The 19,287-nt window shown below is 42.8% G+C and overlaps 1 protein-coding gene across 1 annotated transcript in view; it reads left to right on the top strand.

Moving 5' to 3' along the window:
- Window positions 1-19,287, top strand: part of tanc2b (tetratricopeptide repeat, ankyrin repeat and coiled-coil containing 2b) — a 128,530-nt gene that overhangs the window by 28,191 nt on the left and 81,052 nt on the right. The gene's annotated exons all lie outside the window — the stretch shown is intronic.

Below are 19,287 nucleotides of genomic sequence, written 5' to 3'. Positions count from 1 at the left end.
TGTGATTTTCTGGATTTTTTTTTCTCATTTTGTCTGTCATAGTTGAAGTGTACCTATGATGAAAATTACAGGCCTCTCTCATCTTTTTAAGTGGGAGAACTTGCACAATTGGTGGCTGACTAAATACTTTTTTGCCCCACTGTATGTCTTGTTAAAGAAGAAAATCAATAAACATATTGTTTTAAAAAAATGCACCTTTTGGAACAGTGAGGACTGTGAAGCAACACAAACATAGGCACAGACACATGCACACATACACATGATAACATACACACTATACACACATGTACATATGTATTTTGTGTTGTACATATGTGATAGTGGATTAGGGGCCTGAGGGCATTCACTTAGTGTGTTGTGAAATCTGTTATGAATATATTGTAATGTTTTTTAAATTGTATAACTGCGTTAATTTTGCCGGACGTCAGGAAGAGTAGCTGATGCCTTGGCAGCAGCTAATGGGGATCTATATTAAATACAAAATACACATTTCAGAAAAGGTTCTGAATTTCGCTTCCCAATTCTCTATTAGAACTTTGCTGCTACGTATGACGAGAACAGAAAACATAATAATGATTATGGCTTATTGAGAGACAGAGAGAAGGGTAGGGGGAGACAGATAGAGAAGGGTAGGGGGAGACAGATAGAGAAGGGTAGGGGGAAACAGATAGAGAAGGGTAGGGGGAGACAGATAGAGAAGGGTAGGGGGAGACAGATAGAGAAGGGTAGGGGGAGACACAACTAGAATTGAAATCACAAAATGTTGACTGTCACGGAGGACCAGATCCAATCAACATATCGGTCTAAGTTTCCTGCACATCTTTACGCCAACAACAGAGCATCCCCATCCCATAATTTAATCTATTTCAATCCCATGTAATCACACCAGCCAGAGAGGGAGAAAGGAAGGAAGTAACTGAGACCAAGGAAACATGAGAAGAAGGAGAAAATAGAGAATATCTATAAAAATGGCTGCACTTGAAGGGCCATGAGTTTCAAGGGTAAGACAAGGACAGACAGGCGGGTGCAGGGAGGCTCGGGCCCAAAAGGAGGTTGAGTAATATTTTCACAGAGAGACCCTATCTCCCTGCAGATGATCCTGCTTTTGTTTTTACCCAGATCTGTCCCCAAAGCTTCTCACCACTATAAACTGTGAAAGGGTCCCTTTAATACGACCCTCCCTCACTCCCTTCTCCTCTTTTATTACATTTTTTTCTCTCTTTCCATCTATCCATACCCTCCTCCTCCCTCCCCGTCCTCCCTGGTGGTTGCCATGACAACAGCAGCACTGCGCCATTCATCTGCTGGTGTAGAGAGGAGACCTGGGCTCCCTGCTACCATGGAACTATCAGCGCCTCTCACATCCATACATAACACCTCTAAGCGCTAGTCACGGACACGAATGAGCTCGCAATCCATCTAATGGTCCATCTTCGCCTCTGCTGCTTAGGAAAGGTCTTCTTTTTTTGGAAAGAGAAAGCTGGCCAACTGTCTGAGGATGCATGAAGTCATCCGAGGGAATGTCACCTCGGTGTCCCTTTCTCTTTCCCTAGTGACACAGTGACTGCTGCCTGGGTGCCTTCCTCCTCCACCTCCTTCCCCTCTTCCTCTTCCTCCTCTCACTCCTCCTGTCACCCAGCCATATCTGCCTCTTGCCCCCATATCATTTACCGCGGCTGAATCGAGCGGACTGAACAGCGTCAGCAGCACTGAGACCTGTGGAGGATTACTTTGAAAAAAGAGAGGAGGAGAAAGCTTCTTATTTTTCCTCCCGTTTGGCTTGCAGTGCCGCTTGCCGTGTGGCTACCAACCAGAGGCTGTTTTGGATGAACTGGTCATCGTTCAGGGAGGAAGGTCTGTTTGTGTCACTGGACGGAGAAGGAGGGGATCTGGTGACATATTCCAGCCTTCCACAATCATGCGGGATCTGGTTTGAGAATGGTGAGCCACTCCGAACTAGGGATGGGCACGGTTATTAGAATAGCTGAATATCTGAATGGACGTTAGTGTCCTATCACTTGTGTGAGTGTTCATTTTGTAGAGAAAATTTGTAGGCCTATTTTAACAATGACAAAGCTTAAAATAATGTAGGATATACCATACCACTACTGCTATACCTCACCTGATCTGCGCCAGGCCTGGCCCAGGTGAGAAAGCTCCATGGGGGGTCAGTGTGTAGGAGTGGATGGATTCATCATAGGCTTGAATGCTTTTCTTGGTACAGCAAGCTGGGCTTATAAGGAGAAAGAGGAGGTAGGCTAAGGTCTTTTCGGCTGTAATCAGAATGTAGGTTCAAGGAAGAGTGAATCAACAGGAGTGCCATACTGATACTGTTTTTGCGGCGAGTTTGTCTTGTTTCATGCGTCAGCGTGGGTAGACATTGAATCGTCTCTGAGTGCAAGTGTGTGTGTGTCAAAGCACTAACTGGCTACTGGTGGGCGGCTTCTGGTGCTCACGCTGTAGGATCCACCTGTACTTCTGATTATGTGTGCGCATCCATTTGTTATGTCCATATATATCTGAGTTTATATGTCTGTTAAGAGGTGGAAATAGTATGTTAGGTAGGTTGTTCCCGACCCGCATTGTGTCATCAGGTTGTTGTTGTTATGTATCACAATTTGAGAGACGTCATGTCTTCCTTCCCGCTATCGGCTCCATACCTCCATCAGAGCTGCTTGCCTATCACTCTCTCGCTCTCTCACTCTCTCTCTCTCTCTGTCTGTCTCTCTGTCTCTCTCTGTGTCTCTCTGGGATAGCCATCTAGCTGGTATAAACCACATAACAAAATGAACCTCATCAGTAGCTGCTACTGCTGGTGGTCTCAGGTGAATGAAGGCATTTGATGAGGAGAAGGATACACGCACTCACCATCGACAAATTCCAGAGGAGTTAGCTGCTAGCGTCACTTCCTACAGAGAGCTGTGATAAGGCTCCTTGTTGTCGGTCAGTCTCAGTTAGAAAGGATATTAGCATTAAACAACGACACTCTGTCCCTCTTGACAGACTTAGACACAAACAATCAGTCTGTAATGGTGTGTGTGTGTGCTTTCAGGCAGGGGGCAGCTCGCCTCGCTGTGTCTGTGACATGATTACATCACAGGGCTTGATGATGACATGTGTACATTCAGCCTCTCCGCCTCTCCGCCTGCCATCTTGGATGAGATGATGTTGAAGGATGTGAATCTGTCACAAGGCATTACCCCTATTGAGCTGAAGGTCATGTTGGGAAGAGATAGACAAATACAGATAGGATTCATCTACCGGTATATGCTCCTTTAGAGTATTGCCTAAGACAATGATGGAACTTGAAAGTCTATGGAAGTAGCATGTGCCGTTAATCAAATGTTGCTATTTCCGTGCGTTAGTTGGTGTCCCCGATTTCATAGTTAAGCCAGATCTCTGTTGAAATGAGGGAGCGTTAGTCACTCAGTATTATTTCTTCATGTTGAATTGTCAATTATTTGTTTCTTGATCTACAGGTAACTGCCAAAATAAAGGAAACACCAACATAAAGCATCTTAATAGGGCCTTGTGCCACCACGAGCCAGAAAAGCTTCAGTGCACCTTAGCATAGATTCTACAAGTGTCTGGAACTCTATTGGATGGATGTGACACCATTCTTCCTTGAGAAATTCCATAATTTGGTGTTTTGTTGATGGTGGTGGAAAACGCTGTTGCTCCAGAACCTCCCATAAGTATTACATTGAGTTGAGATCTGGTGACTGAGAAGGCCATGGCATATGGTTTGCACTGTTTTCATGCTCATCAAACCATTCAGTGACCACTCGTGTCCTGTGGATGGGGGTGTTGTCATCCTATGGGGGCATAGCCATGGTAGACAAAATAATGGCCTGCCCAGCATTTTTATACATGACCCTAAGCAGTATGGAATGTTAATTGCTTAATTAACTTAGGAGCCACAACTGTGTGGAAGCACCTGCTTTCAATATAATTTGTGTTCCTCATTTACTCAAGTGTTTCCATTATTTTGGCAGTTACCTGTACCTCTATCTGTCAGACATGTTGGATCGTCTGACCTTGTTTGACAGTCAACACTGATTATAGTGTGTTTTATCAGAAAACAACTAAATACTATACAGAGTACTGAACTCAATTGATATATTGTTGAATAAAACCCTTTCTATGAGGAGCTGAGGGTTTGATGTTTTAGTTTTTCGGTAGAAACCTATGTATGAGTGAGGGAATCCCAGTTGTTACACGGTTCACTCACCTGCAAATCCAAACCTTAAAACCTCTGAACCCATTCTACTATAGGGGATATCAATGTTCTGTATGTAATTGCTCAATTTCTCCGCTATTTCCGCACAGCAATCCCCTGACCCTGCATCAGACAATTGGGTTTAGATACCCGAGCGAAGTTGGGGGAATAAATCTGAAAAGCGAAACATCCAATCTCCTGAGGCGTTTTCTACATCAATTCTGATAAACAGTCAGCTACAGCTAGCTACATTCACACGGAGAACGGTTGCACATTAGTAATAATAGCCTGTTACAAATTAATTTAAGGTTAATTTGGTTATCAAAGGATAACCAGTGGAGCATAACGTGTATTCTATTCTCTTGAAAAAGCAACAGCCTCTGGGTTGGTTCCTGCATGTTGGAGCTTCGTACAGACCCTTTTCACCACTCAATGCTTATCAGAAAGCCAGCCAGCCCACTGAGAGAGAGACTGGATGTGTCGCAAATGGCACGCTATTTTCCTATGTAGTGCACTACTTTTGACCAGGAAACATAGGGTGCCATTTGGGATGCAGACACTGTCTCCATAGAAAGTAGTCAAAGTCTGTACTCTGCATGGTGACGTTCAAGCAATAAATCAAGTGTTGATGACACCACTCTCTTGTAAAAACCCCTACTTTGTCTCTCAGAGTGAAAGGTTGGAACAGGAATCTCATTATGTTGACTGTCTGGTTGGTGGAGAGGTGGAGGCTGTTGAAAGTACTTGGAGCCTGTCAAGTCCATCCATCACCTCCGTGTCACTGCAGCATCACCGTCGAAACACAACTCATCCGCAATTGTGTTGCTACAACTAAACCTTTGCTATGAGTTAATGCAGGTTAATGTAGGTCAGAAAGTACATTCATGTATTGTAAATTTGTATATTTTTGTGCCTTTAGTACGAGTTAAGTTGCAAAGTAAAATCATTTATTTAGAATGACTTTGTTATTGGTTTTATACAGGGTGATTAAACAGTGCAGGACTTGTCTAGAAGGAGCAATGGAGTCAATTTAGCCCGTTTGTAGTAGTCAGTATATGTATAAGTGGATTTATTGTCAATATGTATGACTTTTTTGTTTCATTGGGTTATCATTGGGTTCTTATACAATGAAAGGCTGCGGCCCAAATCATACCTCATTTCCTATACAGCGTACGTTTTTGACCAGGGCCCATAGCAGTGCATTATAAAGGGAATATGGTGCCATTTGGGACGCACACAAAGACTGTTCTACAAGAAGCTGTGTTAGAATGAGAAACCCGCAGTGTGCTATTAATAGGCCTGATAATGATTTGCTTACAAAACACAGCAGTGGGATTACCATGCGTTACATACACTGACTACCCCTCCACTCCTCTGCTAATGTTGACACTACCAAAATGAGCAAACACTCCTGTTACAGGTAAARGCAGTTGGGTGTTTGTGTGTCACTAGGGCTGTCACAGACGTCATAGTCCACTGCACAACATTACAGCATTGCGATAACACCAATCTCCCAAAACCCCTTTAATACCTGCCTTTCAGTACAAAATCATGTATCTTGGCAGTGGGAGGAGAGGACTGTTATCTAGGCTAGGTTTTGGAGGAATGTATCCATTGACAGTGGATTCAGGTCACCAATTTTAGGATTCAGGTCACCACGCCAGTGTTTTCCATTGATGATACTATTGCTATAACTGCYATTAGGTGAATGGATGGTCTGTCTCAATTAAGCTTCGCTCTTTTCTCTTTTCTCATCCTCGTTATCTTTACAGGAAAATTGCCTTCACTAACATTAGTGACTTTAAAGCATTTTCACTGTTTTTCTTTGCTCGGTTYTGCTTAAATCACCTCCACTCTTCTCAAAGACATCTTGCCTGAAAGAAGTCAATAAGTGTTTGTTTTTTACTTTTAGAAATACAAATCCTTTGCATTGTTATTAACCTTCTATTTGACTTAGTYTCAGCCAGAGGTATCCATCTACAGCAGGGGTATTCCGGTCTCACCCTACGAGGTCCAGAGTCTGCTGGTTTTTCTTCTACCTGATAATTAAATGCACCCACCTGGTGTCCCAGGTCTAAATCCGTCCCTGATTTAGAGGGGAAGAATGAATAAACTCAGTGAAACTGGCTTTGAGATCCAGATTTTAATTTAAGGGATCTACAGTATGTGAGGTTATTCACAGTAGGATGTTTTATTTCCCCAATGCCACTGTGCTTCTGCTTGCTCTTTGGAGTCTAGGTCAGGTTACTGTAAATCACTTTGTGACAAACTGCTAATGTTWAAAAGGCTTTATAAATACATTTTATTGGCCTCCCGAGTGGCGCAGAGGTCTAAGGCACTGCATCGCAGTGCTTGAGGCATCACTACAGATCCGGGTTCGATCCCAGTCCGTGACCGGGAGTCCCATAGGGCGGTGCACAATTGGCCCAGCATCGTCCTGGTTAGGGGAGGGTTTGGCCGGGGGAGCTTTACTTGGCTCATCGCGCTCTYGCGACTCCTTGTGGCGTGCCGGGCACCTGCAGGCTGACTTCGGTCATCAGTTGAACAGTGTTTCCTCCGAACACGTTGGTGCTGCTGGCTTCCGGGTTAAGCAGGCGGGTGTTAAGAAGAGCGGTTTGGCGGGTCATGTTTCAGAGGAGGCATGACTCGACCTTCACCTCTCCCGAGCCCGTTGGGGAGTTTTAGCGATGAGACAAGATCGTAYTTGGATCGCAATTGGATATCACAAAATTGGTGMMYAAAAAGGGGGGGTAAAATGATGTATATATCAATTGTATATACAATGCCTTCAGAAAGTATTTACACCCCTTGACCTTTTCCACATTTTGTTGTGTTCCAGCCTGAATTTAAGCCTGATTAAATTGAGATATTGTGTCACTGATCTACACATAATAGCCCATACTTATCAAATTAGAATTATGTTTTTAGACATTTTTACAAATGTAATAAAAAAGCTGAAATGTCTTGAGTCAATAAGTATTCAACCCRTTTGTTATTTTCAAGCCTAAATAAGTTCAAGAATAAACATTTGCATGACAAGTCACATAATAAGTTACATGGACTCACTCTGTGTGCAATAATATTTTTTAACATAATTTTTGAATGACTACCCCATCTCTGTACACCACACATACAACTATCTTATAAGTTCCCTCAGTCGAGCAGTGAATTTCAAGCACATATTCGAGCARATTGACCTTGGGAGGTTTTCCAATGCAAAGAAGGACACCTATTGGTAGATGGGCAACAAAAAAAAGCAAACATTGAATATCCCTTTGAGTATGGTGAAGTTATTAATTACGCTTCGGATGGTGTCCCAATACACGCAGTCACTACAAAAATACAGGCATTCTTCCTAACTCAGTTGCCAGAGAGYAAGGAAACCACTCAGGGAATTCACCATGAGGCCAATGGTGATTTTGAAACAGTTACAGAGTTTAATGCCTGTGCTAGGAGAAAACTGAGGAATTGATCAACAACATTGTAGTGACTCTACAATACTAACTTCATGAGTGAGGGTGAAAGAAGGAATCCTGTACAGAAGAAAAAAAAACATTCCAAAACATGTATTCTGTTTGCATTAAGGCACTAATGTAATACTGCAAAATAATGTGGCAAGGAAATGTACTTTTTGTCCTAAATACAAAGTGCTATGTTTGGGGCAAATCCATCAAATCATGTGTCACATACACATGGTTAGCAGATGTTAATGCGAGCGTAGCGAAATGCTTGTGCTTCTAGTTCCGACAATGCAGTAAATACCTCTAACTAACAATTTCACAACAACTACCTTATTTATACACACAAGTGTAAAGGGATGAAGAATATGACATAAAAATATATGAATGAGTAATGGTACCGAACGCCATAGGCAGATGCAGTAGATGGATATGAGTAACGTATATACATATGAGATGAGTAATGTAGGCTATGTAAACTATAAAAGTGGCATTGTTTAAAGTGGCTAGTGATACATGTATTACATAAAGATGGCAAGATGCAGTAGATGGTATAGAGACAGTATATACATATGAGATGAGTAATGTAGGGTATGTAAACATTATATTAAGTGGCATTGTTTAAAGTGGCTAGTGATACATTTTTTACATCCATTTTTCCATTATTAAAGTGGCTGGAGTTGAGTCAGTATGTTGGCAGCAGCCACTCAATGTTAGTGGTGGCTGTTAACAACACAACACATCACTGAGTACCAAGCTTCATATTTTCACATTTTCAAGCATGGTGGTGGCTGCATCATGTTATCAGTTATGCTCGTCATCGGCAAGGAGTAGGGAATTTTTGGGGTAAAAAGAAATGGAATAGAGCTAAGGACAGGCAAAATTGTAGCGGAAAACCTGGTTCAGTCTGCTTTCAACAGACACTGTAGAACAAATTCACCTTTTGGCAGGACAAATATACACAAGACCAAATATACACTGGAGTTGCTTACCAAGACAACATTGAATATTCCTGTGTGGCCTAGTTACAGTTTTGTCTTAAATCGACTTGAAAATCTATGGCATAACTTGAATAACTTGAAAATGTCTGTCTAGCAATGATCAACAACCAACTTGACAGTGTTTAAGGAATTTTTAAAAATAATAATGGGCAAATATTGTACAATCCAGGTGTGCAAGGCTCTTATAGACTTACCCAGAATGACTCAAAGGTGATTCTAGCATATTGACTCAGGGGGTTGAATACTTACTAATCAAGATATATATATATATTTTTCTATTAATACAAATTTCAAATGTTTGAATTGTTCTTCCCACTTTGACATTACTTTGTGTAGGTCGTTGTTAAAAAAGTCAATTAAATATATTTGTATCCCACTTTTTAACACAACAAAGTGTGGAAAAAAGCAAGGGTGTGAATACTTTCTGAAGGCACTGTATAACGACAGAGGTAGGAGGACCTAGACCATACTGTATGCATACTTGCATAGGCAAGGGATATAGCCTTACTAGGGGTTAGAGCTCAGTTGGGACTGGGTCAGGGGTTAAGGGTCAAGGCATGCTGGCTTTTATTAGTGTTTGCTCCATCATCCATCCACATGGTCTTAGGTAATTATACTATAATCTCACCTCATAAATGCACTCCTCAATTGATGTCACATAACTCTCCACTGATGTGTGTCATTCTCAATGCAATAACACAGTATCACATTGAACTAGTATATACGGTCTTCCTCGATGCACTATCACAGTGTCACATAACTCTTCACTGATGGCGTGTCATTCTCATCCTCTCTCAGCTCAAGTCTCTCTCTCTCTTCCTCCACTATATTTAACAGAAGAGTACCTCCTAAATGTGTTACTGGTATGTCATTCTCAGCCTGTCTAAAATATACCCTCACCCTGTAGTCTGTCCTTCACTATAGTTATCTGAAGAGTGCCTCCTCAATGCAGTATAACAGTATCACGTAACTCTATACTGGTGTTGATGTGCCATTCTCAGTCTTCTTCGCCCTGTATTCATTTCCTCTCTCTTCCCCAGCTGTGGTTGTCTGAAGAGCAAGTGGCCCTGCTCTACATTGACCCTGACTGCAGCAGGTGGTCCGGGGGTGGACGTGAGAAGAAATAAATTGTGAATGAAAGGTCAGGGTGTCAGACGTACTGACCATTAGCTTTTCTCTACCCCTTTCTGCTGAGTATTGGATTTGACATTTTAGTCATTTAGCAGATGCTCTTATCCACAACGACTTACAGGAGCAATAGGGTTAAGTGCCTTGCTCAAGGGCACATCGACCGATTTCACCTAGTCGCTTGGGAATTCGAACCAGCAACCTTTCGTCATGCAGTGCGTCCCAAATGGCACCCTATCCCCTATATAGTGCACAACTTTTGACCAGGTTATTGCACTAGTAGTGCACTCTATAGGGAATAGGTAACATTTGGGATGCATACATGGAGTACAAGTCTTAGGGAATGACTAGTAATGTGGCGGCAGTTGAAGCAAGAGCCCTACAGTAGAGGCCTGTACTGTAGTTCCTCCTCTCTGTAATCACTTAGTTATTACCAGACCGTTATCGTCCATGTTAACCAAGGCTGTTGGCTATAGAAGCTTGATTCTAATTTCAGGGAGCTCACTGTGATGACCTGCAGCGTATGTGTTTGCGTTTTGCCGTTTTGTTTTCGATTGTATTGTTCGTCTCATGTGTTGTTTAATTCTCTTTCTATTGGTCTGTATTGTATTGTCTTTTGTATGCTTAATGATACTGTATTGTGTTAATGTACACAGAGCCACACACAAAATGTCGACATGGGAATAATAAAGTAATTATCTTATCTTATGTAAGCATGGTTGGATGGACTATGGGCTACCTTACATGAACCAGCCCATAGCTATACAATGAATAATACTAGCATGTAAGCTTTGGATGTAGTCTTAAACTGTATTGGAAGTCTCGTGCTAGCTACTGTATATGTAGAATGAAAGTTGTGTGATAAAGACTCACTGTAACTTCCATAAACCGGCCTGTAGCTTTAATATATAAATAATAATTCCTGTAAGTATTGCTATGTGAGAGTCTGGCATGAAAGAGCTTGTAAACCTTCCATAAACGGACCGTAGCTTTAACATTATTAATACATTGGAGTTGCTTTAAGCTGTAATCCTGCTGGCACACAAAGGTTATCTGAGGCACAAAATAAACAGCATTTGGGCAGAGTGGAGAATGAGAGAACCATAGGCTAATGAGTGTTCTTAGAAGATCAGCTCCTCCTCTGTGTGTTTCTGTGTGTTACCTTAGTGGGCAATTCCCTTATGGGTGTAATGACACACAACACACGCACGCACGCCCCACCCCAGACGCACCACACACGCACGACGTACGCCACAACACACACACAGAGCGGCTGAGTTAATGGAGCTTGTACGGTGCTGCTGTCAGCAGCCTCTATTTCAGTCTGAGCTGAATGACACAACACTCCCAGTGTTTCACACTCACATCTGGCAGTGTTGTTAGACAACCATCCAACCAGACAGGCTTTAGAGTGGTACTGTAGTATTACTGCAGCGGTACTGCAGCAAGCCTAAGTAAGGTTCTGCAGTAGTTATGTGTAGGGTACTGCAGTAAGCCTAGTAAAGTACTGCAGTAGGCCTAGTAAGGTACTGCAGTAGTTACTGTAGCGGTACTGCAGTAAGCCTAGTAAGGTACTGCAGTAGTTACTGTAGTGGTACTGCAGTAGGCCTAGTAAGGTACTGCAGTAGTTACCATAGTGGTACTGCAGTAAGTATAGTAAAGTACTGCAGTAAGCCTAGTAAAGTACTACAATAGGCCTAGTAAGGTACTGCAGTAGTTACTGTAGCGGTACTGCAGTAAGCCTAGTAAAGTACTGCAGTAGACCTAGTAAGGTATAGCAGTAGTTACTGTAGGGGTACTGCAGTAGGCCTAGTTAGGTACAGCAGTAGTTACTGTAGTGGTACTGCAGTAAGTCTAGTAAAGTACTGCAGTAGGCCTAGTAAGGTATTGGAGCGGTACTGCAGTAGGCTTAGTAAGGTACTGCAGTAGATACTGTAGTGGTACTGCAGTAAGTCTAGTAAAGTACTGCAGTAGGCCCAGTAAGGTACTGGAGCAGTACTGCAGTAGGCTTAGTAAGGTACTGCAGAAGTTACTGTAGTGGGCATACTCTTTTGTCCACTAGTGTGCCCAAGTGAATAAAGAGTTGTTTTTTTGTCCTTCATCCATAGCATGTTGCAGAACAAATACCATTACAATATAAAATGCTCATTCTTTTTAAACGTTTATTTATCCAGGAAGTCCCATTGAGGGGACAGAGAGATCTTGTGCTGCTTGGTTCATGGCAATGTGAATTCTGTGAATACAATGTGAATTCTGTGAATACAATGTGAATTTTGTGAATACAATGTGAATTATGTGAATACAATGTGAATTATGTGAATACAATGTTAATTCTGTGAATACAATGGGAATTCTGTGAATACAATGTGAATTCTGTGAATACAACGTGAATACTGTGTAACCTTGAATCAATAAAGGTGAATACTGTAGATGACAATGGTGTGTTTACAGTAAAGGGGAATGCTTGTTGTCGTAGCGACCTTGAGGGCTTCGCAAGGTGTCTCTGCAAGTGCAGGGCCTTCGGTGTAAATGTGTGATTTATAGCGACAGTCTCCAAACTTGCACTCCATGGAACAAGCATTCCTGAAATGTACTGGCGCATTGCACAACTCAAAGGGCATGCCATTGAATTCAAACACACCAACAGGGGGGGGGGGGGGGGTTTATACAGGTGAGTGTGAATGACTGATAGACATTATTGTAAACCCTGCTATCAACACCTTTTCTCATTGTTTATCATTCATGTATCGTTCATGACCTAATTAAGATGAGCATCGGTATGGATATTAATTTCATATTACATCTCATCTGTTTGCACAAAGCCTACTTGTGTCTGAATGGACTTCATATTTAAAAATGAGCCTTTCTCTTTCATATGCACACATTGAATTAGAATCTAAATTAATACATTTTGCAGGAAATTTTCTTTTTGATAATGTTTCTAAAAGCCCGGCTTTACAAAGACTGTCTGAGGGGATAGAAAATGACGTCTTTGATTAATGTCTTGGTCTGTTTCCACACACCACTACCACAACTACCACACTACACCACTAACCACACTATCAGATTCTCAACACACACTTACCACACTACCACATTCTCACAGACAGACACTACCAACACTACCACACTACACATTCTCACACACACTACACACACCCACACTACCACATTCTCACACACACTACAACTACCACAACCACTACACACACCACACTAACACATCTCACACACACACTACACACTACCACACTACCACATTCTCACACACACCACTACACACACTACCACACACACACTACCACATTCTTACACTACACACTACCACATTCTCACACACACACTACACACAACCACACTACCACATTCTCACACAACACACATACCACACTCTCCACACCACACACTACCACACTCTCACCACACACTACACTACCACATTCTCACACACACACTACACACTACCACATTCTCACACACACACTACACACTACCACACTACCACATTCTCACACACACACACACAACACAACTACACACTACCACATTCTCACACACACACTAACACACTACCACACTACCACATTCTCACACACACACACACACTACACACGACACATTCTCACACACACAAACACTACCACACTACCAACATTCTCACACACACACTACCACACTACCACATTCTCACACACACACTACACACTACCACACACCACACTCTCACCACACACACCCACACACTACCACACACACACTACCACATTCTTACACTACACACTACACATTCTCACACCACACATACACACAACCACACTACCACATTCTCACACACACACACTACCACACTCTCCACACACACCTACCACACTCTCACACACACACTACAACTATCACATTCTCACACACACACTACACACTACCACATTCTCACACACCACACTACACACTACCACACTACCACATTCTCCACACACACACACACACACTACACACTACCCACATTCTCACACACACACTACACACTACCACACTACCACATTCTCACACACACACTACACACTACCACCATTCACACACACACACACTAACACTACACACTACCACATTCTCACACACACACACCCACTACGCACTACCACATTCCCACACACACACTACACACTACCACACTACCACATTCTCACACACACACACACACACCACACCACACTACCACATTCTCACACACACACTACACACTACCACACACCACATCTCACACACACACACCACACACACTACCACATTCTCACACACACACTACACACTACTACCACTACCACACACACACAACTACCACACTAACCACATTACACAACACTCAACACACTACCACATCTACAACTACACACTACACATTCTCACACACACACTACACCACACTACCACATCTCACACACAACTAACACTCTACCACACTACCACATCTCACACACACACTACACTACCACATTCTCAACACACACTCACACTACCACATCTCACACACCACTAACACTACCACACTACACATTCCACACACACACACACACTACACACTACACATTCTCACACACACACTACACACTACACATACCAATCTCACACACACCACTACACATAACATTCACACACAACCGCACACACTACACATTCTCACACACACACTACACACTACACATTCTCACACACACACTACACACTCACATCACTACCACCTCACCAACCACACACACCACACACCACACACTACCACATTCTCACACACACACTACACACTACACATTCTCACACACACCTACACACTACACACTACACATTCTCACACACACACACACTACTCACGGAGACTGTCTCAAATATAATAGTGCACAACTACCTGCATCCGCATATAGATATTTATTTATGAGCTCATTTGCCGAGTGGATTTGCCTACTGCCATCCATCATGCCGTCACTCTCCTGGCTGGTAAGGCCTCCTAGCTGCCACACGGAGCCTGTACTGCTGTACTGTAGGAGAGCTGCATCCCAGGGATTACACTGCTGCTAGTGTAGGTTTCCCACACTGTAATCTTTTTACTAGTATCTGGTTATCCTCAAGTAGACTGTGTGTGTTTGTGCGGTTTTCAAGTTTTATTAGTCGTATATACAGGATACACATGGTATACACCGTCAATGAAATGCTTGCTTGAAGGTCCTTCTGGACAATGCAACAACAATAAGAAATAATAAAATATAAGAATACGAACAAAAGATAAATGACTCAGTAGAATAGAATAAACATTTTAGCATAATTATATTACAGGAAAGTACAATTTATTGTCCAATATTTATACTGTAGTTTTGGGGAAGGGGTGATGGGGGGCAAGTTTTACATACACTTATGTTGGAGTCATTAAAACCCATTTTTCAACCACTCCACAAATCTCCTTGTTAACAAACTATAGTTTGGCATGTCGGTTAGGACATCCATCCATGTGCAGACACAAATACATTTCCAACAATTGTTTGCAAACAGATTATTTCAACTTATAATTCACTGTATCACAATTCCAGTTGGTCAGAAGTTTACATACATTAAGTTGACTATGCTTAAACAGCTTGGAAGATTCCAGAAAATTATGGTAATGGTTTTAGAAGCTTCTGATAGGCTAATTGACATCATTTGAGTCAATTGGAGGTGTACCTGTGGATGTATTTCAAGGCCTTACCTTCAAACTCAGTGCTCTTTGCTTGACATCATGGGAAAATCAAAAGAAATCAGCCAAGACCTCAGAAAGAAAATTGTAGACCTCCACAAGTCTGGTTCATCCTTAAGAGCAATTTCCAAACACCTGAAGGTACCATGTTCATCTGTACAAACAATAGTACGCAAGTATAAACACCATGGGACCCACGCAGCCGTCATACCGCTCAGGAAGGAGACGCGTTCTGTCTCCTAGAGATGAACGTACTTTGGTGCGAAAAGTGCAAATCAATCCAGAACAAGCAAAAGGACCTTATGAAGATGCTGGAGGAAACAGGTACAAAAGTATCTATATCCACAGTAAAACGAGTCCTATATCGACATAACCGAAAGGCCGCTGCACAAGGAAGAAGCCACTGCTCCAAAATCGCCAATAAATTAACCAGACTACGGTTTGCAACTGCACATGGGAACAAAGATCGTACTTTTTGTAGAAATGTCCTCTGGTCTGATGAAACAAAAGAAAACTGTTTGGCCAAATGACCATGGTTATGTTTGGAGGAAAAAGGGGGGGCTTGCAAGCCAAAGAACACCATCCAACGTGAAGCACGGGGGTGGCAGCATCATGTTGTGGGGGTGCTTTACTGCAGGATGGCATCATGAGAAGGGAAAAGCTTGTGGATATATTGAAGAACATCTCAAGACATCAGTCAGGAAGTTAAAGCTTGGTCGCAAATGGGTCTTCCAAATGGACAATGACCCCAAGCATACTTCCAAAGTTGTGGCAAAATGGCCAAGGACAACAAAGTCAAGGTATTGGAGTGGCCATCACAAAGCCCTGACCTCAACCCTATAGAAAATGTGTGGGCAGAACTGAAAAAGTGTGTGAGCAAGGAGGCCTACAAACCTGACTCAGTTCCACCAGCTCTGTCAGGAGGAATGGGCCAAAATTCACCCAACTTATTGTGGGAAGCTTGTGGAAGGCTACCCAAAACGTTTGACCCAAGTTAAACAATTTATAGGCAACGCTACCAAATACTAATTGAGTGTATGCAAACTTCTGACCCACTGGGAATTATTTCGTCAATAAATAAAAGATGAAATAAATCATTCTCTCTACTATTATTCTGACATTTCACATTCTTAAAGRGGTGATCCTTTCTGACCTAAGACAGGGATTTTTTTACTAGGATTAAATGTTGGGAATTGTGAAAAAAACTGAGTTTAACTGTATTTGGCTAAGATGTATGTAAACTTCCAACTTCAACTGTATCTCTGTGGGTGTGTGTGTGAGTGAGTGAGTGCATGTATGCTAAGGTGCGGAGTGTCAGTGCAGTTGGTCAGTCCAGTTCAAGTGTTCAGTAGTCTGATGGTATCAGACTTCATGCGCCGATACTGTCTGACAGTAAGGGAGAGAACAGCTCGTGGCTGGGCTGTGTGGGATCCCTGATTATGCTGCAGGCCTTCCTCAGGCACGATATCGAGTAGATGTCCTGGATGGGTGGGAACACGGCCCTAGTGATGTACTGGGCTGTCTTCACCACCCGCTGGAGGGCCTTGCGGTCATGAACGGAACAATTCCCGTACCATGATGCAACCGGTCTGGACACTCTCGATGATGCAGAGGTAGTATTTGGGGAGGCCCTGAGGCGGCATGCCGAAGTTCTTCAGCCGCCTTAGGAWGTAGAGACACTGTTGCTCCCTCTTGACAATGGTGGTGGTGGTGGTGTTGGTCCATGTCAAGTCCTCAGTGATCTGGACAATGAGGAACTTAAAACTACTGTGTGTGTGTGTGTGGTGTGTGTGTGTCTCTTACCCAATGCTGAGTCATTAATTGCTCTAAACACTACCCTACATGCAGGACTGTTCTCAATAGTATAGTACTGTATATCATGGTGCTGGTGGGGCTTCTCTGTGAGTGAGTCCTCTCCCACTCCTCTCCTGGCTGTGACTCAGTAGGGCTTCTTGTCACTGTGGCCTCTGCTGCCTGGCTCTGTGCTGCCTAGCTCTGTGCTGCCTGGCTCTGTGCTACCTGGCTCTGTGCTGATTGGCTCTGTTACTTCCTCTGTTCGGCTGGGGAACTGAGTCGGGTTAGTAAACTTCCTATTCCATACTGTACTGTACACTGACAGTGGCATTCAGTAGACTGGTATACTGTATCTGGTATCACTCCTCAGCCCTCTGTGTTCGCCTGACTTGAACCCTGAGCCAACTCAACAGTGCTGAGTTGTTCTTGCTGTACTCCAGTTGTTGTGAGGCATCGTCAGAGGGGCAGATGTTTCAACCGCCTCTTGACATGCAGCCTGGCCCAGTTCTCTGTCTGTATGTACACTACAGACAGTAGCTTCAACCTATCATGACAGAGAAAAGGGTGAACAGTCACAGTATCTTAAGGGCATGCCACATAGTTCTATTTTCCTAAATGTTTCTGTTGAACCAAGTCTTCAGTATTGGGTAATAGACAGACAATGTGATAAGCTAGGTATATGTGGCTGAGAATGGTGGAGTTATTTTGCATAATTGTCCAACACCAGCCCTTTAGGGGAGTGAGAGCCCACACTCAGTGGAGCGAGCGAAAAGCTGCTTAGAATATGTCATGGGATTCCAGCTAAGCTAGCCTATTAAATTAACACCTGTTTAGAATGGGGATCAGTTTCCTCTTGAACTGCATTGTCTTACGTCAGATGGCGTCTCTCAACCGAACTGTTCAGTTTGTCATACATTTGTGTAACAGATAGACATCTCTGTAGTGGTTATCCTATGACGTGTACATCCCTGGCTAGCGTAATATTGCATCATAACATTGCTTGTGCAGCACATGGGGATGTGTGAAACTTCCTCCTCAGCCTAAAGTGTCCCGCTTGTGTCGCCTCATTAGCTAGCTTTTGAGGTGACGTGATCGGGTAAGACGCTTGAGGAGGGCGGTCACGTGTGTTTGTGAGGCAGAGGTTCTGAGTTTGCGGCAGGTATGCGCCGAATCTGGCGGAATTGGTACTGGCTAAGCAAGCAGCGTGACGTCCTTTACACTGGCATAACATTCAAGTTCAGAATGTGTCGCCATTACATTCGTCTATAAAACTGATCCAGTGTACACCTGACTTGAGGAAGTCCCCTGTTATTCCATTATTTTCTGTTGTATTTTATTCCATGACATTCTATTCTATTCTAAGCCAAACAGATTTGTCACATCCGCCGCCCCCAAATTTGTAACATTCTAACATTCTCGACACCTTTCCTGTTATGTGGAAGTGATCTGTTGACAGGTTGGCTGTCGGAGTCGGGTGTGAATACATTCCCAAAATGGATGTATGTCATTTGCATTTTTGCTGTGATTGCGTCACTAGGCATGCTGACAGACATTTGCATTTGTCAGTGCTGTTAAGTTTAGAGAGGATGATTATTCAATAGAAGTCTATGAGGATGTTTGGCATTCTGTTCTATGTTATACTGTAAGTATCATCTTTAACTCCCGATAGTTTTAAATGCCCAAGGAATGTGGTTAGTGGATTTGGTATCGTAATGTATAGGACTAATGTATAGGAAGTGTTGGCTTGGTGTTCTGTATACTATATGACACTGTAACAATCCTGTTTCTCTTGAGGTAAAGTTGTACCTGTGACCAAACTCAAATGAGCTACTTGGATAAGCTTTGCTGCGTGTTAGTCATTTCAATGTGCCGACGCAATCTCATAAGCTCTCTCTGTCTGTCTCCCCCTCTCTTTTCTATAATTTGGGTGTTCTGTGTCACTGTGTGTGTGTGTTGTCTCCTTCTATA

Source organism: Salvelinus sp. IW2-2015, linkage group LG8, assembly GCF_002910315.2.
Source record: "Salvelinus sp. IW2-2015 linkage group LG8, ASM291031v2, whole genome shotgun sequence".
Taxonomy (NCBI): Eukaryota; Metazoa; Chordata; class Actinopteri; order Salmoniformes; family Salmonidae; genus Salvelinus; species Salvelinus sp. IW2-2015.
Note: the sequence above shows the minus strand (reverse complement) of the source record. Positions and strands in the feature narration are given on the sequence as shown.